Consider the following 12,595-nt stretch of genomic DNA (forward strand, 5'->3'; position numbering starts at 1 on the left):
CCATCTGGCCCTAACCCTCCCTCCCTCTTTTTGCTGTCACCACCCCTTTTGTTCCTCCTCACTGGTGCTCCGTGTTTCACCCGGTGCTCCATCCTGTCTCTCCCTATCTGGTTCTCTCGAAATGGATGTTTCTGTACTGGTCTGGAGTGTCTGATTGGCACTCCTGTCATGGGGCTGCTCCCCCTGGTGTCAGAATCCTCATCTTGGGAAGCCATTACACAAAGGAAAAGGATACGTGTTAATGTAGGATATGCAGCCAATGGCTGTTCACATGGCTACAAAGCTAATACAATTCCTTGTTACAGAAAGGCAGATGTGGTCACCTGTCACCGAGTGTAGCAAGAAGAAGTTGAAGTGAATCCTCACCTTGTTAAGCTGCCACGAAGCCATGAAGTTGCCCCCTGCCCATTCTCTCGATCGTCTCAATGGTAATTATTGAGAGGTTAATATCATCCAATATCATCTAAAACTCTGCTGCCTGTATCCTAACTCACACCAAGTCCCGTTCACCCATCACCCCTGTGCTCGTTGACCTACATTGGCTCCCAGTTCGACAACACCTCAATTTTAAAATTCTCATCCTCGTGTTCAAATCCCTCCATGGCCTCACCTGTATCTATCTCTGTAGGCTCCTCCCGCCCTACGACCCTCCGAGAACCCTGTGTTCCTCCAACATTGCCCTTTTGTGCATCCCCCACTTCCTTCACCCTACCATTGACAGCCGTGCTTTCAGCCGTCTAGACCCTAAGCTCTGGAATTGCCAACCCAAAACTCTCTGCCTCCTCTCTCTTGTCCTTTAAGACACTGCTTAAAACCTACCTCTTTGACCAAGCATTTGGTCACTTGTCCTAATGTCTCCTTCTTTGGCTTGGTGTTAATTTTTGTCTGATTACGTTCCTGTGAAGCACCTTGGGACGTTTTACTACATTAAAGGCACTATATAAATGCAAGGTGTTGTTGTGGTGGTGGTGGTAGTGACAGCGCAGGTTAGGTGACTCACTCCCATTGCGTGGTCTTCTGCAAAGATTGTGGTCGGCCTTCTCCTATCAGTTCAAAGAGATGACTTCAGCATTAGAATGTAAGACCAGGTGCAGCCCTGAGCCCAGCCTACTCTCTACCCTGGGGGAAAGGAGGAGTGCCCATGGTGCAAGTTGTTGGAGGACCCAAAGTGAGTGGGTGCGAAAAACGTGCAAGGTTGATGTTAGTGAGAGGAAGCCTTGGTCTTAATCTGGTGTCATTAGAGCTGCACCGTCACTGGTGTGGAGGTGAGGGGATGTAAGATGTGAGGGCTGGTGTGATGCTTCGCAGGCTGCATTGTTGATCTGGTAACATGTGGCTGAGTGCTTGGTGTGTGCATAGTATGGGCCCTTTCTAATTGGTTATTTTCCACTTTTGTTGTTCTTCAGTTGGATTACAGAAAGCTTGTCTCCCCAATTTCACTTTTCTTTCCAATGAAAACAACTCTCTGCCATCACATTGCAGAAGACAATTCCCCAAGGTTGGAGCTTCAATGACAGTCCCTCAACCACTCACCAAATATCCTGAACAATAAAATACATCGTGCAACAAACAAACAAAAAATTAACAAACAAAAATGCCAATTTCCTCATAAACTCTCTTCCTCCCCCAAGTTTCCACAATGTATATTCTGGGCCTCTCAGCATCCTGGACTCTGGCTACATTCTCCATTCCGTTGACTCCCAACGGTTAACTTTTTGTTTTCAATATTTGGCAGGTCTTATAAGCTTTGCGTTTGCATTCTATCTAATCCATCAGGCTAATGTCCGCCTGAGAAAAGCAACTTTAGATATTGGTGATTGATTCATGCCTGTGATTACACAGGCAAGAGCCAGCAACCGAGAATTAATCCATTAACTATTTTACCTGGTAGTGGCAGGGTGTAATGCACATTAAGCTGATACCTCCTGGCCTCTAGATTCCTTTACGCAATTTTTAGAGAGACAAATGAGCGCAGGGAACGATCCCTGTCCCCGAAGAAGGAGATCTGAGGATTGGGAGAAATTATTCCTCGGGCCTCATCTACTCACCTCCGCCCCCTGTCTCTCCTCCACAGGGACTCACCTGATGGAAGAATTCCAGGTAATTGCCAAGGGCAAGGACGACAGGAGGGGGGCCGATCGCAGCCATCAGGAGTACTGTGGAGCCGGGAGCAGGACTTTTACACGTAAAAGTAAAAAAGAAACGTTTTACTTCTCTTTTCCCCGGTGGCCGTATGGATGCCTGGAAAACCTGAAGAGAGCAGGCCCGGCTGGATCCTGCTCCTCGCAGCACTGCCCAATTTGGCACAGGGGTCCTTCAACAGGCGTTCGGCCCTTTGTGTGAAATAGGTTTTAGGCGGCTGCACGGAATGCCTAAAAATTGGGCCCGACAAATTGAGCAGTGGGCCCAATGCATGCGCAGATTGGGCGTAGACCATTCGACTGCCAAATTGCTCAGTATTGCGCTTGTTGTACACCCAAAAAATGGGCATGTTACATACGAAGTTCTACTCCCGCATCTTTTGAATTCTACGTTCAGGTGACATGACATTTTCTCATTAAATCCAAATCATCAAAAAAAGTGATTACTTTTGTTTACTGTTATTAGTTGTATTTATACAGCATTCACTGCCCCCAACCTTGCCATCATGCTAAGCCTCACCACCATTGAGATTTTAATTGCTGATGAGATGATTTCTGATCACTGCCTCAACTCTCTGTCCACATCTCACTTCCTACCTTGTCTGCCATTACCTTCACTCTCTGCTCTTGGAAATATTTCCCTCCTGGCTCCATCACCAGCACACTCTCAAACTCCCAACTCCATCATCTCTGCTCCTCCACTCACCTCAACAACACTGCCATTGTTGACCCATCTCAACAGTTCCCTCACCTCAGCCTTTGATGCCCTTATTACTCAAGTTACTCACAGTCTTCCTCTGGTAGAGCTCCCACCTGTGCTACCTCGGTTCTGACGGCCAAAGACTCAATTGCATCTGGCGCATGACAATCTGCTCGTCTATGACCAGACCACCACGAGGATAACCGCATCTCCCTCTCCATGGACCTGACCCTTGTCCTATTCCAAGGCTCTTCCTTGAGTATAAGGACAATCCCAGGCTCTTCTCAACAACCAAGTGTTTCCTCCAACCCCTGAGTCCTTCATTCTCACTTCCAACACCAAGTGTAAGGAGCTTTGATTACTGTTATTGCAGTACACAGTTGCATAATTTACAACAATGGCAGATTTAGAAATTACTGAAGGAGGTGCGAATACTGATGGCATGAAAATTAGTTTTTAAAGGGTCTGAGAATATTTTCCTCTCACCTGAAAATGTTGAGATTGATGCCTACTGTAATTCTGAATATAAATCTCTGTATTTTCTAATTAAATAAAACTTGCAACTACTCCAATCCTCCTCTCCATTTTATTTCCAAACCCTGGCAATTTCTCAAATGCAGCGAGAAGAATGTTCAAATAAAGCCAATTAAAGCGTTCACACCAGGGAACTTCCTTCCTCATCTCAAGAATGGCTGCAATCCACCTTGAAGAAAATAAATCATCACATCGGCAACTGCCTCAGAAAGTTCCTTTGAGGATAAGGAACGGAAGCTTTTAAAAGCTGTGTCTCAGCAGCTTATTTGTAATCATAGATTCATAGAATGATACTGCGCAGAAAGAGGCCACTCGGCCCATCGTACCTGTGCTGACTCTTAGAAAGAGCTATCCAATCAGTCCCACTCCCCTGCTTTTTCCCTATAGCCCTGCAAATGTTTCTTTTTCAAGTATTTATCCAATTTCCTTTTGGAAGTTACTATTGAATCTGCTTCCATCACACTTTCAGGCTGTGCAATCCAAATCATTCGCTGCGTAAAAAAAAATTCTCCTCATCTACCCCCTGGTTCTTTTGCCAATTACCTTAAATCTGTGTCCACTGGTTACTGACCCTGCTGCCAGTGGGAGGCTGATCGTGGCCAGTTAGAGTATTGAGGAGCCGTGAGAAACACTCCTGTCTTTTATTTATCTTTTCTCTGGTGGCCGCATAGATGTCTGGAAAACCTGAATAGAGCAGGCCTGGCTGGTGCCTGCTCCTCGCAGCTCAGCTCAATTTGGCACAGGGGTCCTTCACCTGGTATTAGGCCCCTTGTATGTGTGAAATAGGGGCCTAGGCCTGAAAATAGGGCCCAACAAATTTAGCAGTGGGCTCAACACCTGTGCAGATTGGATGCAGGCCACCCACTACTAAATTGGTCAGCCTTGCACCCGTTTTGTACCCAAAAAGCAGATGCATTGCACACCAAGTTCTACCCTCACATCTTTTGAACCCTACATACAGGTGACACTACATTTGCTCATTAAATTCAAATCATCAAAAATTAGTCCAGTCTATGTGATTCCTGCCCAATGCTGTGTATAAAGTTTCTTTGGAAATAAAATTATACATTGACAATCCTGTCAGTCCAACAATGCTGCTCTCTGGAATTAGGATAATTTTGAAATGTTAAAATGGACTCAAGTGCAATATGGGAGGATATTTTGGGAAATAAAAGGTGCAAGAAGAGTTTAAGTAAAATAAACAAAAATGTATTGATAACTCATACCAAATTGGGAATTTTTAGTCTATGTTTTAAGGGTTGATTATATTGTATTGGACAGTAAAGTTCCTCCAGGGCTCATGAATGAGATGAAATGGTAATATAACGGGATGTGTAAAATTGGATGTGAGGAAGTGATTGAGGATGAAAGATAGAAACAGGAAAATTACACTACCAAATGGGAATTTCTCTAAGGTCATTTTCTTAGTTGAATTGGAACCAATCTAAAAGGGTTAGGGAAAGATGTGTGAGTACATCTTTGAGAAACATAAATCACCTGGGCATGATTCACCAAAAGATATCAATCTGGTATCAATGTACAATCTAGTGGACGTCAGGAAAGTGTAGGTGAGAGTAGTGAATTGATAGCTTTCTCTTGGAGATGTTTGTGTCCTTGCCGATTCTGAACAATAAGAAAAATGCATTTGATAGCCTGGCCACTACCCAAGACATCGGAACTGTGCAAGGGGAGATAAGCAAAGACCTCCAGACATTCCCTGATCTTTAGATAAGATAACCTGAAAGCCCAGGAATGGCTTGTATCTGATGTCAGTGTGGCATGTTCTTGGGGATGTAAATGTGAGGCAATTAGCACGTGGAAATGTACTGAAGAACGGGTCTCAGGCATGCTGAGTTATTTGACTACAGCACATGAAATGGTTAATGTGGCTCAGGAGAGCGACAGAACATTTTAATCAAGGCACTGACGCACGATCCATTGGGAAACCAAGTGATTAATGAAACAATCAAGATAGAGTTAATCACACTGGTACCTATCAGAGGGATTAAAATTAAATTAAAGAGTGACATAGAATTTGGATTTCCAAAATTCAGGGTTGGGTTCCTTTGAGTTAACGATGAAATTGGGGCAAGTGAGAGTTAGGGAGAAATATTACTTAGCAGAATATCCACAAGATGGTAAAGGAGAGCTGGAGCACCTTTTAAGTCCATGATTTCTTGATAATATGGTACACTGTAGCTTTCTGTACAATGTACTATGATTTTCTTTGTCTGTATCATGATGTGTAATATTAAGCAAATGGAACTTAGACTAGAAGAGCAAACGGCTCGCGATAGGCATGTGATGCTGTCAAGATGAGGTCCTTGGATAAGCTCATGTGGAGTCACTAGGGGCTGTTGGAGATTAAGATTGAGAAGCCATAAAGGAAACAATTTTCTTGGATTATTTCGTTCGTTAAAAAATCCTAACATTAAAGGACTGACAGTGTATATGAAACAGTGTAATGCTGATGTTGAAAAGGGGACATATACCCTTGGGAATCATGGATGGTGGGAGACAGTTTACAACATTGGTCAGCATCGATGGGCCTGAATTCTTTCACAGGTCTTGATTTTACTGCAACTTTCATTCTAATACTTCCATGACGTGCTCAATGTATAAATTAGTAAATCACAATTAGGCATAGTGCGTTATTGAGCGGTGCGGTAAGGTGAGCCTAGCAAGTCCCCAGGCTCGACAGGAGGGAGACGTGGAAAAATACTGTTAACCTTTGTCTACAAGCCTTTCTTTTAGTTTGCCAGTAGTTGAGATTACACTTATCTGGGGCCCAAGGTTTCTCAACCATCAGCCGCCTGTCTCCTGTTAACGGATGAGTTGCAAAGCCATACCAGAGAAAGCAGAATAACAGGATTCACAAGGTCTCAAGGTCCTGCAACACCAGGTTAGCTAATAATAACAAGAGTCACGGGATCAAGGAGGGTCTTACTACACAAGTTGTGTATAAAGGACAGGATAAGCAGGGGGTATTTTAGAACATTCTCGGAACGTGACTGGACTGTTCAGGTATCATATCATATTACAGAACAGGAGGAGGCCATTCGGTCCATCGTGCCTTCAAGGAGCTATCCAATTAGACCCATTCCCCTGCTCTTTCCCCATAGCCCTGTAAATTTTTCCTCTTCAAATATTGATTCAATTCCCTTTCAAAAGTTATTATTGATTCTGCTTCCACCACACTTTCAGACAGTGCATTCCAGATTATTACAACTCGCTGCATCAAAATATGTTTCCTCATGTCACCTCTGGTTCTTTTGCCAATCATCTTAAATCTGTGTCCTCTGGTTACCGACCTTCTGCCACTGGAAACAGTTTCTCCTTATTCACTCTATCAAAACTGTTCATGATTTTGAACACCTCTATCAAATCTCTCCTTAACCCTCTCTGCTCTAAGGAGAACAATCCCAGCTTCTCCAGTCTCTCCACATAACTGAACTCCCTTATCCCTGGCACCATTCTAGTAAATCTCCTCTGAGGCCTTGACATCCTCCCTAAAGTGTGATGTCCAGAATTGAACAGAATACTCCAGTTGCGGCCTAATCAGTGTTTGATAAAGGTTTAGCATAACTTCCTTGCTTTTGTACTCTATGCCTTTATTAATAAAGCCGATGATCCCATATGTTTTTTTAACAGCCCTCTCAACTTGTTCTGCCACCTTTAAAGATTTGTGTACTCCTTTTGAAATTGTACCATTTAGTTTATATTGCCTCTCTTCATTCTTTCTACCAAAATGAATCACTTCACACTTCTCTGCATTAAATTTCATCAACCATGTGTCTTCCCATTTCATCAGTCTGGTATGTCCGCCTAAAGTCTGTTACTATCATAGGAACATAGGAACACAGGAATATAGGAACAGGAGTAGGCCATTCAGCCCCTCGTGCCTGCTCCGCCATTTGATAAGATCATGGCTAATCTATGATCTAACTCCATATACCTGTCTTTGGCCCATATCCCTTAATACCTTTGGTTGCCAAAAAGCTATCTATCTCAGATTTAAATTTAGCAATTGAGCCTAGTATCAATTGCTGTTTGCAGAAGAGAGTTCCAAACTTCTACCACCCTTTGTGTGTAGAAATGTTTTCTAATCTCACTCCTGAGAGGTCTGGCTCTAATCTTTAGACTGTGCCCCCTAGTCCTAAAATCCCCAACCAACGGAAATAGTTTCTCTCTATTCACCCTATCTGTTCCCTTTAATATCTTATAAACTTCGATCAGATCACCCCTTAACCTTCTAAACTCTAGAGAATACAACCCCAATTTGTGTAATCTCTCCTCGTAACTTAACCCTTGAAGTCCAGGTATCATTCTAGTAAACCTACGCTGCACTCCCTCCAAGGCCAATATGTCCTTCCGAAGGTGCGGTGCCCAGAACTGCTCACAGTACTCCAGGTGCGGGCTAACCAGGGTTTTGTATAGCTGCAGCATAACTTCTGCCCCCTTGTACTCTAGTCCTCTAGATACAAAGGCCAGCATTCCATTAGCCTTATTGATTATTTTCTGCACCTGTTCATGACACTTCAATGATCTATGTACCTGAACCCCTAAGTCCCTTTGGACATCCACTGTTTTTAACTTTTTACCATTTAGAAAGTACCCTGTTCTATCCTTTTTTGGTCCAAAGTGGATGACCTCACATTTGCCTACATTAAATTCCATTTGCCACAGTTTTGCCCATTCACCTAATCTATCAATATCGCTTTGTAATTTTATGTTTTCATCTACACTGCTTACAATGCCACCAATCTTTGTGTCATTGGCAAACTTAGATATGAGACTTTCTATGCCTTCATCTAAGTCATTAATAAATCTCGTGAATAATTGAGGCCCCAAGACAGATCCCTGCGGGACATCACTAGTCCTCCACCTTGTTTACTACATTTCTGAGTTTTGTGTCATCTTCAAACTTTGAGATTATACTTTCTATACTCCAATCCAGGTCATTAACATATATCAAAAAGTGGTCCTAATACTGACCCCTGGGTAACACTATTGTATACTTTCCTCCAGTCTGAAAAACAACCGTTCACGACTACTCTCTGCTTTCTGTCCTTTAGCCAATGTTGCATCCACGCTGCCACTGTCCCTTTAATCCCATGGGCTTAAATTTTGTTAATAAGTCTATAATGTAGTACTTTATCAAATGCACATAATTGAAATCCTTCATTCCTGGTATCATTCTACTAAATCTCATCTGAACCTTCTCCGAGGCCTTGATATCCTTCCTAAATTGTGTTGTATTCCTTCCTATTTTATCCTAACCTTTGTTTGGACTTTCAGTGACAGAAACAGATTAGAGCAATTTAAAGATATATTATTTTCATCTACAAGGGAAATTCAGCCTCTCTTCTTTCTTTTTGACCTCTTGTAAAAACAACTCAGCCTAGAATTTCCTGCATCACAATTACGCAGAAATGATGACGAAGTTCACGCTGGTTTCTACACCAATCTTGCTGATGGGAACTTATGCCGAAATTTCCTGAAAATTGCATTAGCATACACTGGAACATCAAAACCAGTGCGAAACAAGCAGAAATCAGCAGAAACAATCGGGGCCTGAGGAAAGCATGGAACATGGGCCACCTTCCTTCTTTAGTCCCCTTTTTAACTTACTCATGTTATAAAAATTAAAGTTTGAGGCCATCAAAGCATCATTTATGCACATTAAGCGCAGCGTGTTTAATAAAATGTAATCGTGGAAGCCATAAAAAAACACTCAAAAGTGTAAAAAAATACAGTGCAGGTCTTCATCGGGAGAAATTTAAAAAATAGCAAAAATAATTGCTATTAAAGTCTAGAAATAGTGACTTCTGGTGCTAGTGCGCATAAAAATTTGTGCATAAATTTGCACCCATTCAGAACAGGTGTAAATGCAGGAAATTCGTATTCTCTGGTACTTGCACAGGGGTGAAACTATGATAATGGAGGTGGGGCTATATTAATGGAGGTGGGGCTATATTAATGGAGGTGGGGCTATATTCATAGAATCATAGAATCATAGAAGTTACAACATGGAAACAGGCCCTTCGGCCCAACATGTCCATGTCGCCCAGTTTATACCACTAAGCTAGTCCCAATTGCCTGCACTTGGCCCATATCCCTCTATACCCATCTTACCCATGTAACTGTCCAAATGCTTTTTAAAAGACAAAATTGTACCCGCCTCTACTACTGCCTCTGGCAGCTCGTTCCAGACACTCACCACCCTTTGAGTGAAAAAATTGCCCCTCTGGACCCTTTTGTATCTCTCCCCTCTCACCTTAAATCTATGCCCCCTCGTTATAGACTCCCCTACCTTTGGGAAAAGATTTTGACTATCGACCTTATCTATGCCCCTCATTATTTTATAGACTTCGATAAGATCACCCCTTAACCTCCTGCTCTCCAGGGAAAAAAGTCCCAGTCTGTCTAACCTCTCCCTGTAAGTCAAACCATCAAGTCCCGGTAGCATCCTAGTAAATCTTTTCTGCACTCTTTCTAGTTTAATAATATCCTTTCTATAATAGGGTGACCAGAACTGTACACAGTACTCCAAGTGTGGCCTCACCAATGCCCTGTACAACTTCAACAAGACATCCCAACTCCTGCATTCAATGTTCTGACCAATGAAACCAAGCATGCCGAATGCCTTCTTCACTACCCTATCCACCTGTGACTCCACTTTCAAGGAGCTATGAATCTGTACTCCCAGATCTCTTTGTTCTATAACTCTCCCCAACGCCCTACCATTAACGGAGTAGGTCCTGGCCCGATTCGATCTACCAAAATGCATCACCTCACATTTATCTAAATTAAACTCCATCTGCCATTCATCGGCCCACTGGCCCAATTGATCAAGATCCCGTTGCAATCCTAGATAACCTTCTTCACTGTCCACAATGCCACCAATCTTGGTGTCATCTGCAAACTTACTAACCATGCCTCCTAAATTCTCATCCAAATCATTAATATAAATAACAAATAACAGCGGACCCAGCACCGATAATGGTGGTGGGGCTATATTAATGGAGGTGGGGCTATGTTAATGGGGCAAAACTATGTTAATGGAGACAGGGCTATGTTAATGGAGTGGAGCTATGTTAATGGAGGTGGGCGATATTAATGGTAGTGGGGCTATGTTAATGGGGCAAAACTATGTTAATAGAGGTGGGGCTATGTTAATGGAGGTGGGGCTATGTTAATGGAGGTGGGGCTATATTAATGGTGGTGGGGCTATGTTAATGGGGCAAAACTATATTAATGGAGACAGGGCTATGTTAATGGAGTGGAGCTATGTTAATGGAGGTGGGCGATATTAATGGTAGTGGGGCTATGTTAATGGGGCAAAACTATGTTAATAGAGGTGGGGCTATGTTAATGGAGGTGGGGCTATGTTAATGGAGGTGGGGCTATGTTAATGGAGGTGGGCTATGTTAATGGAGGTGGGCTATGTTAATGGAGGTGGGGCTATGTTAATGGAGGTGGGCTATGTTTATGGGGTGGAGCTATGTTAATGAAGGTGGGGCTATGTTTATGGGGTGGAGCTATGTTAATGGAGGTGGGGCTATGATTATGGAGGTGGGGCTATGTTTATGGGGTGGAGCTATGTTAATGAAGGTGGGGCTATGTTTATGGGGTGGAGCTATGTTAATGGAGGTGGGGCTATGTTTATGGGGTGGAGCTATGTTAATGCAGGTGGGGCTATGATTATGGAGGTGGGGCTATGTTTATGGGGTGGAGCTATGTTAATGAAGGTGGGGCTATGTTTATGGGGTGGAGCTATGTTTATGGGGTGGAGCTATGTTTATGGAGGTGGGGCTATGTTTATGGGGTGGAGCTATGTTAATGGAGGTGGGGCTATGTTAATGGAGGTGGGGCTATGTTAATGGAGGTGGGGCTATGTTTATGGAGGTGGGGCTATGTTTATGGGGTGGAGCTATGTTAATGAAGGTGGGGCTATGTTAATGAGCTAAGTGAGGTTCCAGCAGACGTAACCCAGGAATAGCGCAAATGATTGAGGAAGTTCATGCATAGCGATGTTTCAGCGTTAAACTGGTGTAAATCAGATATTTCCTTGGAAAAAACAAAGCAACTCCGCTCTTACGCCACAGTTATGCTGAAACTTTCCAGGACATTCAGAGGCCCTCATGTCATACATCCTGTTTGATGTCAGGAGACCAGGTTAGGTCAAGCTACAAGCTTCGCCATGACTAATATTAATGCAACAATGCAATAGGACAGGAGTGGAATCAGCTCATCATATGACCACTGTTTCTTTGTCCAAGAGGAAAGGCTTCACTACCAGCCGAGTTACAAAACCCTCCTCAACTCGAACAAGCAAGTTTACGTTGCCATCTGGAGTCCGATTTACACGATGACCGAGGACCACTGCATCCATCGATTCAAATCATGGCTCCAAGGCCAGGTGATGGCTCAAAATTGTATAACTCATGTCTCATCAGCGAGGGGTTTGGCACTTCAAGGTCTACTATCCTAAAACTACCAGCTAATGGAAAGGTATGGTTATTGTCACAAAACATTACAGTGATATAGCATCAGTTGTAGATTGATAGGTTAATGCTTTACTCATTGATTATCTCAGCTATGCCTGAAGGAGTACAAATAAACTCATGATGGAACTAAAGCGCCTAGTTAGTGATGGTATTAACCACACTGTGATCACTTGCATTTAGCAATTTTCAATGCCATAAAGTGTTGAAAATTTTTCATTGGATAGGATACGGAAATTAAGGTTGAGCATGTACCTTGGAAATAGGAATAAAGAAAGGAATATAGGAACAGGAATAGGCCATTCATCCCCCTGATCCACCATTTAATTAGATGATGGCTGATCTGTATCTTAACTCTATCTACCTGCCTTGGTTCCGTAACCCTTAATATCCTTGCTTAACAAAAATCTATCAATCTCAGTTATGAAATTTGCAATTGACCCCCAGCAGCAACAACTTTTTGGGGGAGAAAGTTCCAGATTTCCAATCCTCTTTGTGTGAAGAAGTGCTTCCTGACATCATCCCTGAATGGCCTAGCTCTCATTTTAAGATTATGTCCCCTTGTTCTGGACTCTCACCTGAATCAGTAGTAATCCACACCGGACTAGTTTGTGGACCTCACAACTAAACCCTAAGGGGTTAAAATTCCAGAGGATGGTGAAGGTATAGACCAGTCGGATTGATCACCGGGGGACCGCAATTTGGGGTGGAAC

Source organism: Heptranchias perlo, chromosome 15 (genome assembly GCF_035084215.1).
Source record: "Heptranchias perlo isolate sHepPer1 chromosome 15, sHepPer1.hap1, whole genome shotgun sequence".
NCBI lineage: Eukaryota > Metazoa > Chordata > Chondrichthyes > Hexanchiformes > Hexanchidae > Heptranchias > Heptranchias perlo.